The sequence below is a fragment of the Ptiloglossa arizonensis genome, chromosome 1 (assembly GCF_051014685.1).
Source record: "Ptiloglossa arizonensis isolate GNS036 chromosome 1, iyPtiAriz1_principal, whole genome shotgun sequence".
In the NCBI taxonomy this organism is placed as follows: domain Eukaryota; kingdom Metazoa; phylum Arthropoda; class Insecta; order Hymenoptera; family Colletidae; genus Ptiloglossa; species Ptiloglossa arizonensis.
Window position 1 is genome coordinate 26682703 of NC_135048.1, and position 6677 is coordinate 26689379.

Below are 6677 nucleotides of genomic sequence, written 5' to 3' on the forward strand. Positions count from 1 at the left end.
GTTAATAAATTGTGAAGTTGGAGTACTATCGAGATAGTAACGTCTCAAATATTTCTGCGTAACTATCGTGTGTTAACTGATATAGTACAATGTTAAGTAATTTTCTATAAGTTTTTTTTTTTCAGTTTTAATGCTGCAAAAATTTTCTTAATAAATTTGTTAATAAATTGTGAAATTGGAGTACTATCATAGTAACATTCCAAGTATTTCTGAATAAATATCGTATGTTAACTGATATAGTACAATCTTAAATAATATTCTATAAGTTTTTTCTCAAGTTTTATTACCGCAAAAATTTTCTTGATAAATTTGCCAATAAATTGTGAAATTGGAGTAGTATCATATTAACGTCCTAAGTATTTCTGCGTAACTATCATATGTTAACTAACATAATCTTAAGTAAGATTCTATAAGTTTTTTTGTAGGTTTTATTACCGTAAAAATTTTCTTGATAAATTTTCCAATAAATTATGAAATTGGAGCACTATCATAGTAACATTCCAAGTATTTCTGAATAAATATCGTATGTTAACTAATGTAGTACAATCTTAAATAATTTTCTATAAATTTTTCCTCAAGTTTTATTACCGCAAAAATTTTCTTGATAAATTTGCCAATAAATTGTGAAATTGGAGTAGTATCATATTAACGTCCTAAGTATTTCTGCGTAACTATCATATGTTAACTGACATAATCTTAAGTAAGATTCTATAAGTTTTTTTGTAGATTTTATTACCGCAAAAATTTTCTTGATAAATTTTCAAATAAATTATGAAATTGGAGCACTATCATAGTAACATTCCAAGTATTTCTGAATAAATATCGTATGTTAACTGATATAGTACAATCTTAAATAATTTTCTATATGTTTTTCCTCAAGTTTTATTACGACAAAAATTTTCTTGATAAATTTGCCAATAAATTATAAAATTGGAGTACTATCATAGTAACATTCCAAGTATTTCTGAATAAATATCGTATCTTAACTGATATAGTACAATCTTAAATAATTATCTATAAGTTTTTCTTCAAGTTTTATTACCGCAAAAATTTTCTTGATAAATTTGCCAATAAATTGTGAAATTGGAGTACTATCATAGTAACGTCCTAAGTATTTCTGCGTAACTATCATATGCTAACTAACATAATCTTAAGTAAGATTCTATAAGTTTTTTTGTAGATTTTATTACCGCAAAAATTTTCTTGATAAATTTTCGAATAAATTATGAAATTAGAGCACTATCATAGTAACATTCGAGGTATTTCTGCGTAGCTATCATATGCTAACTAGCATAATACAATCTTAAGTAATTTTCTGTAAGTTTTTTTTTCAGGTTTTATTACCGCAAAAATTTTCTTCATAAATTTTCCAATAGATGGAGTAATAAATAAAATTGGAGTACTATCGAAATAGTAACATCTACCACGTGCTATCGAGATAATGCAATGGTAGGTAATTTTCTATAAGTTTTTCTCGAGATCTTATTACTTCAAAAATCTTCTTGATAAATTTGAGTATAAATGGTAAAAGTGAGCTGCTATCGAATATTACAGTTGCATCCGCTTATTACGATCACTCCAGAACTTGCAATTTTTTGTAAAAATAACTGACGACATTACACAGAAGATAGGAAAATTGTATTATCGAACTCAGTTCAGTATGTCATCGCTTACAATGCCATACACCCGTGTAAAATTTAAAAAGAATTTATTAAAACCAAATTTCAAAAAATAGATCCATTTAGTAGTTGCTACGAATTCTTATCATTTTACCTCAAGTGTAATTACAGTAATTGAAACCAATAACCAAAGTTCAATCGTAACAAAATAATTTTAACTATTTTCACATAGAATATTTCAAAACCACAATAACCGATAGATAACGCTATTCATGATTCGTATCGTTTGACTCCAAATGTAACCATAGCAATTGGTACCAGTAACCAAAGTTCAATCGTAACAAAATAATTCTAATTATTTTCACACAGAATATTACAAGCCCGTAACAACATCCAAGAGATACCATTATCCGCAATTCCAGCGTGTAATACATTTACTTATTGATACCAATAACCAAAATTCAATAGTAACAAAATAATTTTAACTATCTTCACCCAGAATATTACAAGCCCCTAACAACAACCAAGAAACACCATTATCCTCGATTCCAGCGTATAATATATTTACTTATTAGTACCAATAACCAAAGTTCAATCGTAACAAAATAATTTTACCTATTTTCACCCAGAATATTACAAGCCCGTAACAACATCCAAGAGATACAATTATCCCCGATTCCAGCGTGTAACTAAGTAGCTCGTTCCCTTACACCTCACCGTATCTTCTCAACCGTCAAGTTCGCATCGATCGGTTAAATATCTCCCAAGAGGTTGCCTGAATCGTTTCGGGCTTCCGTCGAGCGATAATTTGCCTCCTCGCGTGTTCCAAGGTGTTTCACCGAGGACTCGTAAGCGGTCTAAAATGAGGAACGCGCTACGAGGCTCACCGGAGACCATAAAATCGTCCTGTAAACGAGGAGCGGTGTGGATTCCGCGCGACGTCGGTGACACTTCGACAGTTAACGTCAGGATCATCGCTGCGGAGCCACAGTTCGTGCTCGAATCCCGTTTCGGTGGGGGCGGGGGTCGTACGATTTCACTCGGCGGTGTCCAGGTGGATCCCCTTCGACAACAGGCTGTCGTCAAAGGGGGTGACGAGTTTTCACCTTTAGCGTCGATAAACACGGTGAAAGGCGGCGGCCGGCCACGCGATAAGCGATTTTTTCCACCGACTTCCTAATAAATTTACCTGACGTTCATCGCGCCGCGTCCCGCAGTACGATCGTTTACTGTACATCGACTGCGCGCGCGGGCTCCGTGCTCTTTCGAACTCTTACACTCGGTCGATGGCAGTCGTCGATGCAGAATTCACTGCCCGTGAGACGAATAAAAAGTCACACGATGCTCGTGTTCATTTCATTTGGTTTTCGAACTCGTGTTTGTTCCGTTTGCGACATCGTCCAGCGGTAATACGAATGTCGATCATCCGAGAGTCGATTCCCAAAGTGCGTAAGAATATTTTCATTCGAATTCGAATGTAGACTAACGTGGAAATCAAATTTGTAAGGTTGTGGATCATTGGTATGGATTTAACTCCGATCTTAGATTCAGAAGTAATTGTTAAGGTTGGTCGTATCCAAATATTCAATACTTAAATATTTACGATGATAGATGATATTCGATCGACTTGCTATATTTTGATTCGAATTCGAATGTAGACTAACGTGGAAATAAAATTTGTGACGTTCTGGATCATTGGTATGGATTTAACTCCGATCTTAGATTCAGAAGTAATTGTTAAGGTTGGTCGTATCCAAATATTCAATACTTAAATATTTACGATAATAAATGATATTCGATCGACTTGTTTCGAAGCATCACTTGTTAAACTTTCTACTCCAATCAGAATTTTTCATTTTGTATACGTTTCTATGGAAATAGATTTATTCAGGAACAATACCAGAGAGTACGTAATAAAATACAGAAATAAATCTATCAATATATTTATTTAAATATATTCTAATGGAAACTATTGCAATTACCAGTGTAAACTTGTGAGAAAAACTCCCAGAAAACGTATCACGGAAGTTATATTTCACGTTCGAAAAATGTTGCAAACGGAGTAACATTCTCCAACCTTGAGAACAATACTGATTCAATTATCAAAATTATTTAGAATTTACGTGCACGGTGTTCTCGAGCAAAAATTTTGTAAAATTTTCCAATCATGAAATAAAATTATTCTTCAATCTTGAGAACGACGTTAATTCAATTGTCAAAATTATTTAGAATTTACGTTCACGGTGTTCTCGAGCAAAAATTTTTCAAACGGAATAACATTCTCCAACCTTGAGAACAATATTGATTCAATTATCAAAATTATTCAGAATTTCCGTGCACGGTGTTCTCGAGCAAGAACGCGTCAGTCTCGTAGCGCACGAACCGTTCCTCTCTCACGGTATACGCCGAGCGAGTTCCCCGAAGCGGTGACGCGGGATTTCCGCGGGTATCGGCGTCGATATCTAACGAGATTCCGTTTGCGTGCGCGTCGACCGAGAGAAATTCCGCGATTCGGGCCCAACGTGAACCGAGCGGACGATTATCGAGGGATTTGCGCCGCGATACGCGCGATCGCCGATCGATCGGTCGAGCCAGGAGTTCCCCGTGGCGTGTTACGAATCCTGCCAATCACGGGAGTGTAATCGATATCGGGCCCAGAGGTGGGTATCGGGCCGATACGATCGGCTCCGCCCCGGGCGTGTCGCCGGCCTGGACGATTTATAATGTTAATATCCCGAAGCCAGCCTCGACGCTTTTCTCTCGGCTCTCTTTCTCCGTTACCCTTCGTTTCGTTTTATTCTGCTTCGAGTCTTTCTCGTCCTGTGCACGTGGAGAACGAAAGAGGGACGCGGGGGGGAACGTAGACGGAGACGGCCGATCGTTCCCGTGTATCCTCGGTATGGATTAACGAGAGTCACCGTTGTTCGATGCGATAATATTACGCATCGAACGGGCGTAATTAAACGATCTTTCTTTAATTGGACGAATCGTTCCCGCGTGTGGACCTTTCGGCGCGCGTGTAAGTCGAATACGCTTGGCGATAATAAATCCGGTCAGTTGGACACGGTTTTATCTCGTACACGGAACTTTAAGAAATGTCCGACGAACACGGATTTCCCGCTTTATCGTCGAAGAACGCGAAGCGCGGTACACCGGGGGAAAGAATCTTTGTTTACCGGCACGTAGCATCGTATACAAAGAACGTATCGGCGGTAATAGGGACTGTAATAATGGCTGGTGACCGTTTACGTCATTGAATCGCTCCGTGCAATAATAAAGATGTTCACCACGCGGTTCAAGTATTTCCATAAACGCGAATAATGTATCTTAGTCGTACTCACGTTACGGATCGATGCTTCAAGGTGAACGATCGTCCTTTCACGCATGAATTCCGCTGGCCCAATTCCGTTTTCGTTTGATGCACACGACGAAGCCTGCGAAACGTCACGTGAGTGGTTCCCCGCGCACACTCTTCCGCGCAATCGTACAGGACGACGACGAACCACCAACATTTCGCACGGCGTGCTCTCTGCTTCTTGTACGGACGAAAACTTGACTGTCACCGCGACTTTTCGCGTTCAACGTAACCGTTCGCAGGTGTGCTCGTGACGTGGTATTCCAGGAACTGTTTCCACGAGCACGGTCCTCGAGTAAACAAAAGACGAAAGGGTACGCGACCGACAACGTTGCTTACATTTCGTTCCGAAGACCCAGCGTAACCTATGGAAAACACTCGCGCACATGTGGCGCGTCGCGCGCCCTCGTCCCGGTCAACAAAGGAATTAAAAATTGCTCGCGATTGGCTCCCGATTTCGCACGCGGTTTCCCATCTCGTCGTAGAACGACCGCGCAGTGACCGTACCGTACGCTTTCCGATCGAGTGTTGTTTCGAATTATGTTCACGTTGCTCGACGAGGAACGCGCGTAATATATTACAAACAAGAACCGTGCTACGGTGTACGTAAACTTGGAACGAAAGAAAATCGTGGTACGTACCGAGGCTCGACGAGGCGGATTCTCTAACGGCGGGCACCGGCCGAGCTCCATATTTGTGTTTCTCACGATTCGGTCACGAAGTGACTTGCAAACGTCGCGTTACGAGTGCACTCGTCGGTGGCTCAATGGCGTAACGCCTTTTTAGCCGACCTGGCTCGGCCCCGATGAATGTTTATCCGCGTGTTGAGCCGCGCTGGAAGCTCTCGTTCGACCTCCACTCTCGTCCACTCGAGGATGCTGCGCCTACCGAAGAATGGAACACCGACGAAGGAATCTCTGAAAGGATGAAGAGCTCTAAATTCGAGCCAATAGCCGTAGTAACGTGGTGGGCGGCGGTGCTGAGTTCCAGATTGGTGAGTACAATGGCAAAGACAGGGCATGATACAGCGTGAACCTCGTGCGTGTGCGTTCTCGTCCTCCCGGTGTTTCGAGATTACGGTCGTGGCATTCTTTGCACGGATCGGTTACAAAGTTGCAACGACTCGTCTCGAGCTACGCCGTTAATTTATCTCGCGTTCGCAACGGTCACGTCCGGTAGGGAATCGAAGCATCTTCGCGAGGCACGTGTTGTAAATCACGCGACAAATTTCGTTCCGATGCATTCTATCGAAAAAAGTTAGTTCTCTCGAAGTGAATAAAATACTCCCGTGCGCGTGGTACGCGATTTAGATTTACCGTTCGGATAATGTCCATTATCTCGCGTTTATATCCGTGCCCGATATATCCCTCATCGACGATTCTCGTAAAATTGAATTACCCACTCGTGAAAGTAGGCGGATCGTGTATAAATTCCGAATGGAAGCGAGAAAAATGCTTTAAAGGCTCAATTCAAGGCGTCGCTGCTTCGAAGCATAAATCCGACGGCGGGGCAAGAAGAAAAATTGTGCGTGCGCCGTAAGTAGGTTACACGTGCAACGCGGCGTGCTTCGGTACGTGGTTAGCATAAATTCTACCCTATTACGCGCCGTGCCCGTGGTACTTCGTCATATTATGAAACGCAACCCTGAATCTACGACGCAATAACGCATCGAGCCCGCGTTATCGATCGGGGTGGGTTCCCGA

General features: G+C 40.8%; 1 long non-coding RNA gene across 1 annotated transcript in view; it reads right to left on the reverse strand.

Moving 5' to 3' along the window:
* LOC143148609 (uncharacterized) overlaps positions 1–5140 on the reverse strand; it is a 103705-nt gene extending 98565 nt beyond the window's left edge. The window contains exon 1 of the long non-coding RNA XR_012992534.1: positions 4961–5140. This is a non-coding gene — a long non-coding RNA (uncharacterized LOC143148609). The remainder of the gene's footprint in view (positions 1–4960) is intronic.
* Between the last annotated feature and the right edge of the window lie 1537 nt (positions 5141–6677).